Raw genomic sequence first — 15,113 nt, forward strand, 5'->3', positions numbered from 1 at the left:
GTTTGTGATAGATTGATAGAACAATAGCGTTAGGATTGATAGAACGATAACGTTAGGTTAAGTCCTTGTGATGAGATGACTAAGGTACGTTCACGTAATGATATGTCTGTGATAGATATAAGAACGTTAAGACTATGATAAGTTAGAGAACGATATGACTATTGTAACAGATCCGATTAAAAAAAAAAGAAAAAAAAAGAAAAAAAAAGAAAAAAAGGTCGTCGGCAGAACCGAAAACTCCGGTGAACGCCGGAGTTTTCGCACGCACACGACCCACAAAGGACGACCGAAGGCTGGGATGCCATAGAACTCGACCCCGACCTTTAGCGACCTCAAAAACCCCTACAAAGAACAAAAAAAATTAAGAAAAATGAAGAGGAACAGAAAAATCCGACGAAACTCTCGCGAGGCCAAACCATACGAAATCGATGTCAAAACATCCATTTTACGCAACAAAAGTAATACCAAAACCTTTTACACACATCAGGGGTAGATTTAGACGAATCCAATACGTTGAACACCGTCGGCAAGGGAGACGGAACGTCAGATTTCCGAACTACTCCAAATCCGGGAGTGTGAGGCCTTTACAAACCAGATCTATACCAAAAACGGGGTTAGGGGGAAGAAGAGTCTCGGGAACGGAGGAAAAAGGAGGGAAAAAGGACGTCGAAACGACATTAACGAGGAGAGAGAAAAGTCGCCAGAAAAACGCGCAGGCAACCGGGTGAAGAAGACGAAGTCCGACCCAAGGGCCAGATCCCGCAACTTGAATCGAACCCAATCACCTTAGGTTAGCCTAGTACCCGAAGGTTCCCGCGGCCCAGTCGTTTCAGCCCAAAACGCGTAAACCTAGTTACGGCCCAACCCGACAGCACGAGACCCGCAAGTCCAGTCCAACGCCAACACGCCCAGCCCAGCCCACCTGCACTTTGCCTTCAGCCGGGCCGGCCTGTCACCTGCGAACGACCTGAAACCTGCGAGCGATCCGATAAACCACGCCTCGATCCGAGACCCCTGCACACGCGTCACCCTCTGGTTGTGCCACGTGGCACGTCTACAGCGTGGCTCCCCTCGGCTCCGGTGGCTTAATCGGCTTGACAGCGGCTTCTCGGCTTCGGCGGCTTATTCGGCTTGGGAAACCTATTTCTAGCCCGTTCGTCACCGTTCCGACTCTCCCGGACTTAGTTTCGACCCTGTTTAAGGTAAAATAAATCATTTTAATGTCGTATTTCACAAATTCAAGTTGGAGATTAATTATGTTTGTGAAATACTAACGAAAGTGACGAATGAACCAATAGTTTCCAACCACCAACGGAAGCGTAGACTTACACGAGGAGCTAGAAGCTTATGTTATTTTCTAGGGAGTACTTCGTCTAAGGCCTACCAAGTAAGTGGCCCACCCGTCGTAGGTTACGTGTTATTTGTTGTATGTTGGCACGTGTCTGTGGATCTGCACGTGTCATTAAATTGTATGCTAGTTTAATGTGCTTAAGTACGTACTCATGTGAACGTGAATGTATGCTATGTATGCTGCTTATTTTGATGTGATATGTTATGCATGTGACGATATGTTGTTCTTGAATGATTATGGCATGATTGTATGAAATATTTGAATGTAAACAACATGAATTGTATGACATGAAACACGGTAAACTATTTGGAATCAAAACCCCGATAGGAATATGTATGAAATGTAAATTGAAAATAAGGATGACATGAAGCATGGAACGTGAACGGGGGTTATGTTCATTAATGATAAATGTAGAAATAGGAGGGACCTCATGCATTATGTGTGTTCATGTATCTGGGGGATACCCCTATCCCATCTCGAGGGTACGGACGCATACATCCAATGGCAGGACAACGATCGTTATGCTTTGCATAGCGCTGCCGTGACGGTTACTAGTTTTAACGGGTCCCAGCATAAGGGGCTCCTAGAGTATGCCCACTGGATAAGGAGAGTGGCCCAGCGGTGTGCAAACTAGCTGGTGAGCCCATACTCGCACGTATGGGCTGTGTGTAGAGTACATGATACACGTCCACGATTACCCGGTAGGATAGCACCATAGGGAAAACGAAACGAAACGAAAGATAGGTCCCATCATTTCATTGCATGTGATTGTTGCATAACCCCGATAGGGGGTTACTTACTGAGTATTCTAGAAATACTCAAGCCTCGTGCTACTTAACTTTTTCAGATAAGGGCAAGGCACCCATTTGACATCGACGTCGGCATCGTACACCTCGGGACCGTGGCACATGATGGTGTTAATATAACACATGCGGAAGCAATTTGGATCTTAGGCACTTTTAGAACATCAATTATAGTAAATAACTAGCATGTTCATAAGTATTAAAATTTAATGAGTTTAGATACTAACCTTTTGTAGTTCAAACTTCTTTTTCCTCACGAACCGGTTTCGAACCACCACTAGTGTCTTCTCCACTATCTTCTGGCCTTAGAACGGGATTGTGAAATCCGGTGAGTGACTAAACTTGGGAGGGATTTTGTATATGGGAAGAGAGTGTTTGTGAGAGGTTTTTCTCAAGGTTTTTCACCAAGAAGAAGAAGACCTTCCATGTACCATGATCACTATATTTAAAGAGTCATGTTTGCATGTTCATGCAAATTTGAGATCACCAAATTTTGACACTTAAAATTCCACTCAAATGTTTGGGATTATGTGTCAAGCATACATGTTTGAGTTAACCAAATTTTGACACCTCAAAATTCCACTAACATGGATTTTCCATTAAATGAAGTCAACATTTTGACTTTCTTCATTTTAATTCAACAATGAATTTGAATAATGAATCAAATTAAAGTAACATTAAATTATTAATTAAACTATTTAATTAATATTTAATATTAATTCAAATGCCAATCCCAATCAATTCCGACACATAATTGATTAAGATATTTAAATTTTATTTAAATATCTTAGATTCTCTCTTTTTGTTTAATTCGTAAATAAAACAAACATGCGGTTAAATATATCGTATATATGTAGCGCATATTCCCTAATTTGAATTCGAACACTTCGAACTCACTCATCACACTATTCTATGGTTTAGTTCGATATGAGTTAGCAGAGGGACCTAATGGACCTATAGATCATGGGCTCCAACGATCCAAGATTAACCGGTTAAACTCATTAACCTTGTTAACCAACATTCGTTAACTACTAGGACACTCCACTATAGCCTAGTAGTTGCACTCCCCTCACTATAGATATATTTCTGTCCATTTGAAATAATCATGATTAGTAAGTCGATCCTTCACAGGTTGTTCGTAACTAGAGCTGGGTCAATTTACCGTTTTACCCCTAAAGTTACTTCTTGTTCCTTATGTCTCACTGATCCTCTAATCAACAATTGGTTTGTGGTCCAACCAGTAAATCGAATCCCTCTCAGGCCAATGAGAGGGTGGGGTCCCTTGTTCAAGACCTGAAGTCAGTGCTTAATGGAACTACCTCTCTTCTATCCCTAAAAGTGGGTAGGAGTGAATTCCATCTTGCACCCCACGTCCCCAGCCATTCACCCAGCCTTACCCCTGAAATGGGAGATCTATTGAGTCGGCTAACTAGAGCCACTCTCACCCATGCAAATCTAAGGATAATTCCGAATAAACAGGAGTTCATGGTTAGCTCAGGATTAAAACCGAGTTACCTAGGTTATCGAATGAAAATAAAATCAGTCTCAACAGTAAACGACATTATAAAGTGAGAGTGGTTTTCTTCATGGTCCGATCTTATGCAATACTCATTGCATAGGACGCCCCCACTCACATGTCTCCACATGTACAATTTAGTGATCACATTGTTTATATCATATACAAAAGTGGGCCGCATCCATAGTGTCCCCAGAATAAGGTACTCGGCCTTATCCTTATACTATAGATCATTTTGACTATATACTTGAACTTGATCCACTCTTATAATATAAACAATGTGATATCCAGAGTGTTCTTACATATAGTTCAAGTAATCATACTATAGCCAGAGTGTTCTTAGTTTATTGGATTTAGGTTAATGATCGTAAAGTTCACTATATTCAGTAACAATCTTTACTGAATAAACAACAATAATAACTTTATTGAAAATAGAATATGTTTTTGTTTACAAACTATGAGTTTTAGGACATAAAACTCATCAAACTCCCACTTGGACTAAAACTCTAGGGCATCACATACTCATGCATTTTCTCCCACTTGCCCTAGATTACATAACTCGTAGTCCTAGACTCACTAGGTGCCCTTCAAACACTTTAGCCGTGAGGGGCTTTGTAAATGGATCAACAATGTTGTGCTCTGAAGCTATCTGTGTGACGATCACTTCTCCTTGTTGCACAATCTCCCTTCTGAGATGATATTTGCGCTCAATATGTTTTTCTCTCTTATGGCTTCTTGGTTCTTTTGAATTTGCAACAGCTCCACTGTTATCACAATAAAGAGTGACGGGAAGATGCATATTTGGAACGACTTCCAAATCAGTTAAGAACTTCCTAAGCCATACAGATTCTTTCGCTGCTTCACAAGCAGCAACATACTCAGCCTCCATGGTGGAATCAGCAATGCAACCTTGCTTTATGCTTCTCCATATTATTGCTCCTCTGTTCAGAGTGAAGACAGATCCTGATGTCGATTTCCTCAAATCTACATCGGTCTGAAAATCTGAGTCAGTGTACCTCGTAAGGATCAGATCCTTAGCACCGTACATTAGCATATAGTCCCTCGTTCTCCTAAGATACTTGAGGATATTCTTAACGGCAGTCCAATGAGCACGTCCCGGATTGGACTGATATATGCTGACAATTTCCACAGCATAGCATATGTCGGGTTGGGTACATAGCATGGCATACATCAGACTTCCGACCGCTGATGCATAGGGAATGTGTCTCATATCCTCAACTTCTTGAGGTGTCTTAAGACTTTATTCCTTCGACAAATGAACTCCATGCCTGAAAGGTAATAATCCTTTCTTGGAGTTCTGCATCTTATATCGAATCAACATTTTGTCGATGTACGATGCCTGAGACAATGCTAGTGTTTTGTTCTTGCGATTCCGAACAATTTGGATTCCAAGAACAAACTGAGCCTCTCCCAAATCTTTCATTTGGAATTGTGTCGTTAGACAATGCTTCATGTCAGTCAGAAATACCACATCATTTCCAATGAGTAGGATATCGTCAACGTACAACACTAGGAAAGCTACTGTAGAGTTGACTATCCTTTTATAAACACAAGGTTCGTCAACATTCTGTTTAAAGCCATAAGATTTGATCGCAGTATCAAACTTTATATTCCAGTATCGAGATGCTTGCTTCAACCCATAATGGATCTTTTAAGCTTGCAAACCTTTTGCTCGTGATCCTGTTCAATGAACCCCTCTGGTTGAGCCATATAGATACTCTCTTCAACATTGCCGTTTAGAAAGGCTGTCTTAACATCCATTTGCCAAATTTCATAATCATAAAATGTTGCAATAGACAAGAGTATTCTAATCGATTTAAGCATAGCAACAGGAGAGAAGGTTTCTTCATAGTTCACCCCCTCTCTTTGGGTATAACCATTTGCTACTAGTCGAGCTTTAAAGGTCTGTACCTTACCGGTTTGGTCTCGTTTCCTCTTATAGATGCATTTGCAACCAATAGGTTTTACCCCATCTGGTTGATCTACAAGTTCTCAGACTGAATTGAAGTACATTGACTCCATTTCAAGATTCATGGCATTAATCCACTAATCTCTATCTTCATCATTCATTGCCTGTTTATAGGTCAATGGATCCTCAACGCCATCATCAGGTATGATGACTTGAGTTTCTGCCAAACCCAAGTAACGATCGGGTTGAGTTATAACCCTCCCACTACGTCGAGGCATTCTCAACTCTTGAGAAGAATGTGATTGACCAGAAGTGTCAGCTCCATCAACAACTCTAGTTGAAGAACCAGCTTGATCAACAACTCTTGTTGTTTTATCAGTAGCTTCTTTAGAAATCTCACTTAATACTAGTTTGCTACGAGGTTGATGATTTCTTACGTGGTCTTCCTCTAAGAATGTAGCGTTTGTTGATACAAACACTCTATTTTCTTGAGAGTCATAAAACAAACCATTTTTCGTCTCTTTGGGGTATCCTACGAATAGACATAATTTTGAATGACGTTCTAATTTCTTGGGGGTTTTGCAACAACACATGTGCTGGACATCCCCACAGAGGACGTAGAACCATGCCGCACAGAGGACGTAGAAGAGGTAGGAGAGGGAGAGGACGACCTCTCATTAGGAGAGGGGGAAGAGGAGAAGCCGATAGAAGCTCTTCCCAAGAGGGGTCGACTATCAAACCATATGCGTTTGTACCACCTCCTGAATATGCACCTCCCCCATAAACTGTACCACCTCTTGAATATGCATCTCCCCCACAAGCTGTACCTTCTCCTGAATACGCACCGCCCCCTCAAGCTGCACCAAAGGCCGAGTTAGACCCCGCCACAAGGTTAATGTTGGAATCCCTTCAAACGACAATGCAAACCATGCTAGCCACACAACAGGCCACGTTATTAGCTACACAACAAGTCGCGGCAATGGCCACGCAACCAGCCAACGCGGTGGCCACGCAACCAGCCAACGCGGCGGCCACGCAACCGGTGGATGTGGTAGCTATACAACCGGCCAACATCCCGCATCCGGATAGGGGTGCGAGTTGGTTAAAGGATTTCAGACGGTATAACCCTTGTCCTTTTGTCAGTTCAAAGGAAGATCCCACAGCGGCTCAGATGTGGATCGCAAACATGGAAACAACCTTTGAATCAATAAGATGCCCTAATGAACATAAGGTGGCGTGTGCGACGTATGTATTACAAAAAGATGCAGAAGTGTGATGGTCAGATAATAAACAGAGCATCAACCCGGGTGAGAGGATTACTACGTGGGAAACCTTTAAGGAAGCCTTTCTGACATATTATTATCCAAAGGAAACCCGTATAAAGAAATAACAAGAGTTTAACCATTTAACCCAAGGTGATCGCACGGTGGATCAGTATGATCAGGAATTCATGAGATTAAGACGGTTTGCACCGTCATTAGCTGACACTGAAGAGAAACAGACGAAAAAATTTGTGTTGGGATTGAACCCGAAGACCCACTGCATGTTGGAGGCTTTTAACCCAAAAACCTATGAAGAGGCCCTAAGGACGGCCAAGGCCCTAGAGGAACCCCCGGAGGAGAAAAAAACGGTGCCAACGGTTGTCACAGGGAGGAAACGCCCTGTCGAGGTCGAATCCACAGAATTCCAACCACCGCTTTAGAGACCTCGATATCAGAGTAGGCCACCTGCTCCACCCCCAATAGCCCGATACCTAACACTGGAGAAGCCCTTGTGCCGTGACGGTGGAAAACAACATGTTGGGAGCCCACCATACAAACTCGCCCACAGACCAGGGCATATGCAACGACTAGTAAAGAGGCGGGAACGTCTGACATCGTGGTGACGGGTACGCTTTCTATACTAGGACACTTTGCGTTGACATTGTTTGATTCTTGTTTTACCCATTCGTTTGTTTCTTTACCATTTGTAAAATAAGTAGGGTTCGTAGTAGAACCCTTAATGCATGTATTGTCGGTCGGTACCCCAGCAGGGGTAGACTTAGTTACGAAAAATAGAGTAAAAGACGGACAAGTGGTAATAGCTGGATATGACGGATTTTGACGTCATACTAGGAATGGACTGGCTAGCCGAAAACTTTGCTAGCATACACTGCCATAAGAAAGAGGTGATATTCACACCTCCAAACGGACTTACCTTTAAGTTTAAAGGGACCTTCACAGGTGTTGACTCTGGCAATTCGGAAGACAGTGTCGACGAAAAATTGGCCGAAGGTTTCTTCGAAAGAAAAATTTGCGGAAGTAAAAGGAGAGAGAGTGAGAGATTTGCTGAAATTGCTGAAGACTCGATGATTTTATTTTACTTCAGTTGAACGGTTTAAATAACAAATCTAATTACAAAAATAGAAAAATCAATTATACAAAAATAGAATAAGTGGACGAAGACTTCGCCCAAATTGCCAAAACAATGGCTCCTATAATCACGCTCCTCCATTCGCGTGAATTTAGATGTTTTACAAACCTAACTAAATTAAGGCATGGCTTTTATTTAACAATCTCCTCCTAAAAGCTGTACCTTATTATTTGAACTCCGATCTTTGAGCGTAGTTCTTCGAATTTCACCCGCGCCAGGGACTTGGTGAAAATGTCTCCAAGTTGTTCCTCTGTTCGGATGAAATCAATCTTGATGAGCCCTCGATCTGCACATTCTCGAATATAGTGGAATCTGATTTCTATGTGCTTGCTCCGGTCGTGCAAAACTGGATTTTTGATCAGGGAGATCGTAGCTTTGTTGTCTACGTATAGCATTGGTGGATCGCTTTCTCTCCCGATGAGTTCTTCCATTAGTCGTGCAAGCCAGATCCCTTGTGTTGCTGCCATCGAAGCGGCGATGTATTCTGCTTCGTAGGAAGACAAAGCAACCACCTTCTGTTTTGTTGATTGCCAGCAGATCGCGCCGCCTGAGAGAAAGTAGATCATTCCGCTGGTGCTCTTACGATCATCGACGTCACCGGCCATGTCACTATCACTGTAGCCGACCAGCTTGAGTTTCTCCTTTCCGCTCCCTGCACAATATCTTACACCCCAGCCTCTGGTTCCGGCTACATAGCGCAGGATGCGCTTGACAGCCACTAGATGCTCCTCCCTAGGTGCTTCCATAAACCTGCTCACATAGCCAACAGAGTAAGCAAGATCAGGACGAGAGTTTACCAGATAGCGCAGACTCCCGACAATGCTGCGGTAATTGGTGGAGTCGACTGTCGTCGTAGTGCCGGCCTTCCTTAGTTGAAGTCGGGCTTCCATTGGTGTCCTGGTAGGATTACTGTCCACAAGCCCAGTTGTGTCCAGCAGCTTCCTCGCGTATGCACTTTGGCAGATGGAGATGCCGGAAGAGTTCTGTTGCACCTCGATGCCGAGGTAGTAGCTGAGCACACCGAGATCGCTCATCTCGAAGTTTTTCGACATCTCCTTTTTGAACCTTCCGAGGACTCCCACGTCGCCTCCAGTGATTATGAGGTCGTCGACGTACACTCCCACGATCAGTCGCTTTTTGCCGTGGCCGTATGTGTACATGCCATGCTCAGAGGCACAACGTTTGAAGTTCAGTGACAGTAGGGTACTGTCGAGCTTCGCGTTCCAGGCTCGTGGGGCTTGTCGAAGCCCGTAGAGTGCTTTGTGCAGGCGCAGTACCTTATTAGGGTTGTCGTTATCCAGGAAACCAGGTGGTTGACGAACATAGACGGTCTCCTTCAATTCTCCGTTAAGGAAAGCAGACTTTACGTCCATATGGTGAACCTCCCAAGAGTAATGTGCCGCAATTGCCAGCAAGAAACGAACAGATTCTAACCTTGCTACTGGCGCAAATACCTCTTCGAAGTCCACTCCTTACTTCTGGACGTAGCCCTTCGCCACCAGACGAGCCTTGTGTTTCACAACTTCTCCTTTTTCGTTGCGCTTCAGTTTGAAGACCCATTTGAGCCCTATGGCTCGGTGTCCCGGTGGCATATCCTCCAGACTCCACGTCTGGTTCTCATTGATGGATGTCATCTCCTCCTGCATTGCCTTCAGCCAGCACGGGTTCTTTTCTGCTTCGGCGAAGGTGTTTGGTTCATCTGCACTGACGGCATGTAGTTCGGCCACTTCTTCGAGCTCGCGCGCTGCTAGTCCAGGTGGTTCACCTCCTCCCACTAGGTCATCCATCCTCCGGTACCTAGCCTCTAGATCAGTATCGTGATCGGCATCCAGCGTCGAATCCGCAGTCCGTGGTGTTGCGAATTCCACTGGTTCAGGTGGTGCACCTGCTGGCGGCAGTGACATCTCCTGATGCTGGGCTCCTCCTTCTTCAGGCTCGGTGACGAGGTACTCCACCGTGAATTGATTTGGATTACGGTCTGCCTCGATCACGTCATTCCACTGCCAGAAGGTGCTTTCGTCAAAGACGACGTCGCGAGACACGTGAGCTCGCCCCCCTACAGGATCATAGAGTCTGTACGCCTTGCTCCCGGGTTCGTAGCCGATGAAGACGACCTTCAGCCCCCTGGGATCGAGCTTGGCGAGATGGGGACGTGTTACCTTCATGTATGCGACGCAGCCGAACACGCGAAAATGATGTACTGTTGGTTTTTTGTTGTACCAGACCTCATATGGCGTCTTCCCGTCGAGGCTCCGGGTTGGTGACCGATTGAGGAGATAGACAGCCGTCATTACTGCCTCTCCCCAGAATCTCCCAGGCATCCCGGCCGTCACCAACAATGACCTTGCTGTCCCGACAATGGTCTGATTTCGGCGCTCTACCACTCCGTTCTGTTGGGGGGAGTAGGGCGCCGTTAGGTGCCGTTGTATGCCGATCTCGTCGCAGTACTTACTGAAACTTGCCGAGGTGAATTCTCCGCCTCGGTCTGTGCGCAGCACTCGCATCTTCTTCTCACATTCGGCCTCCGCTCGCGCTTTAATGCGCTTAACCGCCTCTGCCGCCTCACTTTTCGCTTGCAGCAGAGTCAGCCACATGAAGCGGCTTTTGTCATCGACTAACAGGAGGAAGAGACTCTTACCGCCTGGGGTCGCCGGCTTGATGGGCCCGCAGATATCGCCGTGTACAAGCTCCAACGGCTCATCGGCTCGGTATGCTGTTCGAGACGGAAAGGGTGTGCGCCTCTGTTTGCCGATGAGGCACCCGTCGCACAGCTTGTTCACGCCTTTGATTTCTGGCAAGCCGTGCACCAACTCCTTCTTCTGCAGCTTTTCTAGGGCAGGAAAGTTTAAGTGTCCGTACCTTGCGTGCCACCTCCAAGATACCTCTTCGGTCTTGGCCGAGAGGCTGACGGGTTGGTCTATCTCTAACTCCAGGATGTAAAGACGGTTTGTCGTGCGCCTTGCCTGCGTGAGCAACCGTCGTTGATTATCGCAGATTTTGAGTAGTCCGCGCTCGATGGAAATGAAGCAACCTGTCTCATCGAGTTGACCCAGGCTCACAAGGTTAGCCTTGAGCCTCGGGATGAAGTAGACGTCGGTCAGCTTGCGATGCTCGCCTCCCTTACTGACGAACAGGATGGTGCCGCGCCCTTCGATCTCGACGACGGAGCCGTCGCCAAATTTCACCGTCCCACGGATCCCCGAGTCGAGCTCGGAGAACGCAGATCTAGCCCCGGTCATATGGTTTGTTGCCCCTGTGTCAAGGATCCATTGCCGGTGCTCGTGTTGCTCGTCCCTCTCGCCGATCTGAGCGAACACTCGCTCCTCCTCCAGTTGAATTGGCTCCCCAGCTGGTGCCATCTTTGCTACGCCCAACTGGAGCTCTTTCTTGGGTTCAACATCGTCGTCGGATAGTTGAATTGGCTCCCCAGCTGGTGCCATCTTTGCTACGCCCAACTGGAGCTCTTTCTTGGGTTCAACATCGTCGTCGGATTTGGAATCTGGGGACGCATGCAGTTACCATGAAGAGAGCTGGCTCGTCCTCCTCGGATTGAGCCACATGGGCCTTTTCGGCCTTCTCCTTATTCCTGAGCTTGCTCCAGCAATTTCTGCTCAGGTGTCCTCTCTTCCCACAGTTCGAGCATTGGATCGGCCTTCTCCTTATTCCTGAGCTTGCTCCAGCAATTTCTGCTCAGGTGTCCTCTCTTCCCACAGTTCGAGCATTGGATCGGCCTGCCATTGGTCGACTCCTTCTTTTGATTCCCATCTTTCCCACGCGTGCGCCCGTGGGACATCCATGGCTTCTTGCCGCCTTTGCGGCTGGAGGAGGACCCATTGCTCTCGCCGGTGTTGTCGCGGAGCTTTAGGCGTGCAAGCCATTCCTCCTCCGTGAGGAGTAGACGGCCCTCCTTGTCAACAGCTGAAGTGGTATTCTTCTTCCGCTGCTCAACGTTACGTAGTCTTCCGGTCACCTCTTCCACTGTTAGGTCGTTCACGTCAAGCAATGTCTCGATTGAAATCGCGACTTGCTAGAGGTGATCGGGGACGACCTGCAACATCTTCTTCACGATTTCTGTTTCGCTGATGCCACCACCGAGGGTGGTGATGCTGTTGGCGAGCCCCGTGATCCGCATTGAAAAATCATCGACGGATTCGCCGTCCTTAAAGCGGATCTCCGAGAGCTCCTTTCGCAGTTGCTCAATGTTGGATTCCCGCACACGCTGTACACCGACCCGACGGGATTTAATTCCTTCCCAGGCCGATTGCGCGGTGCGCTTGGTGGAGAGAGATGCAAACATCTCCTGGGGGCACAGATCGTAATAATATGGCGGCGAACGCCAGCCGATCCTCCCGGTACTCGATCGTTTCTTCTTCCTCTGGCTCGACAGCGTGCCATAACCCATGCGCCTGTAGGTTGACGCGCATCAACAAGGCCCACTCGTTGTAGTTGGACCTTGTCAACATCGGGTACTGAACGACGGCGGTCGTTGTCTCCCTGATCACTCGCTCAACGACAACTCGACGCCCGTCATCACGGCGTCGGCCTCTTCGTGGTGGTGATGGAGATGCCTGCACTTGACGGCGGCGTGGAGGAGTGAGCGAGCCTGCTCGGGATGGACCCCACGATGTGCTTATTTTCGCCCTTTGCATTTTCTTCTACTCGAACCTGAGACCTGTGTGTTGTTAGGTCGACACTCTAACCACTTGAGCTATTCAACTTGATTGTTGATAGGTTGGCTCTTCTGTGATGGTATACTACCGATCGCTTCAACCTGGCTCTGATACCACTTGTTGACTCTGGCAATTCGGAAGACAGTGTCGACGAAAAATTGGCCGAAGGTTTCTTCGAAAGAAAAATTTGCAGAAGTAAAAGGAGAGAGAGTGAGAGATTTGCTGAAATTGCTGAAGACTCGATGATTTTATTTTATTGAACGGTTTAAATAACAAATCTAATTACAAAAATAGAAAAATCAATTATACAAAAATAGAATAAGTGGACGAAGACTTCGCCCAAATTGCCAAAACAATGGCTCCTATAATCACGCTCCTCCATTCGCGTGAATTTAGATGTTTTACAAACCTAACTAAATTAAGGCATGGCTTTTATTTAACAACAGGCACCACCCTAAAAATAATATCGATGATGAAAGCGAGACGCCTGGTACAACAAGGGGGGTGGGTGTTTCTAGCCTATGCAGTAAGCACAGAAGGAAAGAAAAAACCAATAGATACAGTATCCATCGTAAATGAATTTATGGATGTCTTCCCGGAGGACCTCTCAGGAATCCCTCTATCGCGAGAGGTAGACTTTGGAATAGAACTGGAACCAGGAACGGGACCCATCTCTAAGGCCCCGTACCGCATGGCACCAGCAGAACTAAAAGAACTTAAATCACAACTGTAAGACCTATTAGATAAAGGTTTCATTCGACCTAGCATTTCCCTTTGGGGTGCACCAGTGTACATCCAATGGCAGGACACTGATCGTTATGCTTTGCATAGTGCTGCCGTGACGGTTACTACTTCTAGCGGGTGTCCGACCTAAGGGGCTCCCAGAGTATGCCCACCAGATAAGGAAGGTGGCCTAGTTGTGTGCGAACAAGCTGGTGAGCCCATACTCGCACGTATGGGCTATGTGTAGAGTATATGGTACACGTCCAAAATTATCCGTTAGGACAGCATCGTAGGAAAAACGAAACGAACAAAACAAAAGATAGGTTCCATCATTTCGTTGCATGTGATTGTTGCATTTAACCCCAATAGTGTGGTCACTTACTGAGTATTTCTTTAAATACTCAAGTCATGTGCTACTACATTTTTCAGGTTAAGGCAAGACATTCCTATACGGCTGACGACGACATCGCAACTCGAGACCATGGCACATGCATAGGGTAGTGGTATTTATTTTCTTAGTCTTAGAAAATTTCGGGTCGTTACACGGTATCTTATTCTCCTATTGGAATTCGTTCTCCCGTATAGGCTTCTTCCTAGATTACACCCTAAGATTTCTCACTCTACTCTCTTGGTTTATGGTCCTATCTAGACCTCTAGCCCTCGGAATATTCTTAGGTTCTCTAGGTCTCATGGTTAGTCGTTTATGCTAGTCTCTCATCATCGTCATCATATCTCAAAGCTCTCGAGGCACGACCTCGGTGCTCAGGGTTCATGCATTCTAAGAATCGACCAACTCTCAAGTGTACCACTGTAGACCCCTGCCACAGGATGAGTTTGCTGGTAGTTCATATTTCGTTATTAAGTCTTATTAATCTTGTTCCTACCTTCGGTATCTTATTCTCCTATTGGGATTCGTTCTCCCGTATAGGCTTCTTCCTAGATTACACCCTAAGATTTCTCACTCTACTCTCTTGGTTTATGGTCCTATCTGGACCTCCAGTCCTCGAAATATTCTTAGGTTCTCTAGGTCTCCTGGTCAGTCGTTTCTGCTAGTCTCTCATCATCGTCATCATATCTCAAAGCACTCGAGGCGCGATCTCGGTGCTCAGGGTTCATGCATTCTAAGAATCAACCAACTCTCAAGTGTAATAGACCCCTGCCACTTGTGGCTGGTTCACTTAAAGGAAACTAACTGGCAACTTCCTTTAAGTCCCTACAAGGTATGATCAACAATAAAATGGTCAGTTCTAAAGTTATGCGGACCCCTGACAATCGAGTCAGGTTTACGATTAGAAGTTAGTTGGCAACCCCTAATCATCCCTAGATAACCGCTAATATCATATGCATGAACAGTAATTCTAGACCAACTCTAATGTACGTGACGGGAATGAACTCTTCATCCATGTAGTGGAAGCATTGGGAACCGTTTTGATTTTATTATGAATTAAAAGAAAAGCAATAAATACGAGAGTAAGAACTCTACCTTTGTAGAAACCCTAGCTTGCAAGACTCCTCGGAGTATTCCAACCATGTAGAAGTTCTTCAACATTCCACAAGATCTTCCTTGCTATGACTCGAACACAAGACCAAGGCTTGTAGGAGTCTCTTGAAGGAAAATCCCAAAGGAATCGGAGAAGAAGAAAGAGTTTCGAGAATTCTTTGGAGATTTAATTTCATTCTCCATCTCCAGAGGGTGAGAGAAATCGTA

This window comes from Cucurbita pepo, chromosome 11 (genome assembly GCF_057944985.1).
Source record: "Cucurbita pepo subsp. pepo isolate OVF chromosome 11, ASM5794498v1, whole genome shotgun sequence".
NCBI classification, from domain to species: Eukaryota; Viridiplantae; Streptophyta; class Magnoliopsida; order Cucurbitales; family Cucurbitaceae; genus Cucurbita; species Cucurbita pepo.